A 1,925-nucleotide genomic window follows, 5' to 3' on the forward strand; every position below is an offset into this window, starting at 1 on the left:
GATCACCAGCAAACCAAAGATGATGATTCGGTATATTTCAAACGATCATACACAATCCAAAAAAGCGAGTTCCCGACTATAGTTAATAAATGATAGTAATTGCATTTATATATAGCACACATTCATGCTCAAGAGCATGCTCTATGCGCTCTACAACTATTATTACCCCAGCAGACCCTCTGAGAACACTCAGAAACATTCTCTGCCTCTGCGGAAACATACAGTGCAAGCTGCGGATTTCACGCGCTCAAACACTATCAAACTGCCAAGATTGTTCACTGTCTATATCCGGGTACCCATTTCCACCTGGGTGAAGTGAGGAAAATTTGCGCAAAGTGCCTTTCCCAAGGACACAACGTCGCGCCCTTGACGGGATTCGAACCCACGACCTTACGGCTGCAAGTCCGAGAGCCTAACCACTAGGCCACAGACGCCACTACTTCATAGTGAACAGATAGATAAAGAAAACAGAATTGAAAAACCTGTAACCGCATCATGTATTTATTCAATGAAGTTAAGCTTCTTATTTTACAGGGCCCCATATTCAAAACCATATCACTGATCACGCCTTCCAACGATGTCCAAGGACTAGAGTGCGTGTTCTCAATGAGTTAAGGAATATAATCAGTGGCTGACAAAACATCTGACGCTCTCGGTCCCCTGACGACCCAGTTCTTCCAGAAAGTTGGTCGGCGGTTAACAAACGCCACAGGTGACATTAATCAACGTTTTTTGGTAAAATGCTCACAGGAATTTGTTTCTAAATGGACATAAAAGGTGTTGAGCCAAAAAAAAAAAATTTGATAAAACTTGCGAAGAAGGAAGAAAATCCTGTTTTCTTCGATTTCAATATAATCTGACGAGCACCTGATTTTCACCATGATGCCTCACAAAAACTTTGGAATAATGATGTTACAGTGTTGCTACGCCTCACAACAGCACATTCTCATGCGAAGTCAAATGATCAGAAGGCCCGTCTTTCAATGAGGTAAAGTTAAATAATCCATTTTCTGTTGCACCTTGCCAAACATAGAGCCTGCGGAAAACTCTCCAAACAACCCATGAGAGATTCGAACCAAGGTCAAACATGATAGGCCCTATACCTACTCTGCTAATGACCTGTCCCAAAAAGTTCTTGATTCAAGAACTATAAAATTCTGCACTATTGTAACTGTTCCTTTGTTAGGACCACCGCACGCTTCTACTTTGTCTTGTCTCCATGACAAATCGTTCACGTTTTTTAAAAGAAGTGGCTAATCGAGTCTGAATATCCTCCCATGGCTATTCGTACCTCCATTGCACGGTATTGTATTGTCCTGATTTTATTTGAACATCATGTAAAGTATGCTTTTGGAAAAGCTTTTCCTTAAGACCACTGTTACTTTGAATGACTGACTTTTGTTCCATTAGGAAGGGTCTTAACATTTCTTTTCTCAATTTAATTAAAAGTTAATTCCTGACTGGACTTCCAATTGATCAATGATTTTTGTCTTTCTTGTCAAATAAAGCAGGTTCAGACGACCTATTTTGATAGAGTTATAATCCTTCGTTTTTCTTAAACTTTTTTTCACTGCTTTGACCTCAGATTGCCGTTTCCCTGTTTGCCTTTGTTGTGTGTAGTATTTCAGATTTTGTAACTGTTGTTCACTTTTGACGTCACTAATATATTTCTTATTTTGTGTCGAAAATTTTGGCCTGATCGTAGAAACTGAGGAAGGCCAAGGTCGAATTGCCTGTCCGCTTCACATCCGGTACACCCGTTGATTGTGTGCGCACATTGGAGTTTTGAGTCCGAACAGCTGAGGCCTTTTAAAAATATAATTCATGCAAACAGTATTTCTAGGCCTCTTCTAGTCATATTTCGCAAGCTCTTAAAAATCTAGGACCTTTCAGGGGAGGCATTCTTCATTCTTACCCCCCCCCCA

This window comes from Aplysia californica, unplaced genomic scaffold, assembly GCF_000002075.1.
Source record: "Aplysia californica isolate F4 #8 unplaced genomic scaffold, AplCal3.0 scaffold00547, whole genome shotgun sequence".
Classification (NCBI taxonomy): Eukaryota; Metazoa; Mollusca; class Gastropoda; order Aplysiida; family Aplysiidae; genus Aplysia; species Aplysia californica.